Source organism: Bactrocera neohumeralis, chromosome 6 (assembly GCF_024586455.1).
Source record: "Bactrocera neohumeralis isolate Rockhampton chromosome 6, APGP_CSIRO_Bneo_wtdbg2-racon-allhic-juicebox.fasta_v2, whole genome shotgun sequence".
NCBI lineage: Eukaryota > Metazoa > Arthropoda > Insecta > Diptera > Tephritidae > Bactrocera > Bactrocera neohumeralis.
Window position 1 is genome coordinate 30070637 of NC_065923.1, and position 245 is coordinate 30070881.

Below are 245 nucleotides of genomic sequence, written 5' to 3' on the forward strand. Positions count from 1 at the left end.
GAAACTTGTTTGTTATGGTATTATATATAGTTAGTATAGATAGTTTCATATTACAAAATATCAAAAAATCACAAGTTGTATACATGAGGAAAGAAATATAATTTAGGCATGGCTTAAAATAAAAATATAGGTCTTGCTTACAGTTTATTCTTCGTTTCTGGTAACAGCTGAAACTTCATTTGCGTTCACAAAAAATTAATCAACTTTTCCAATAACTGACTCCCTAATACAAGTATATACTTATG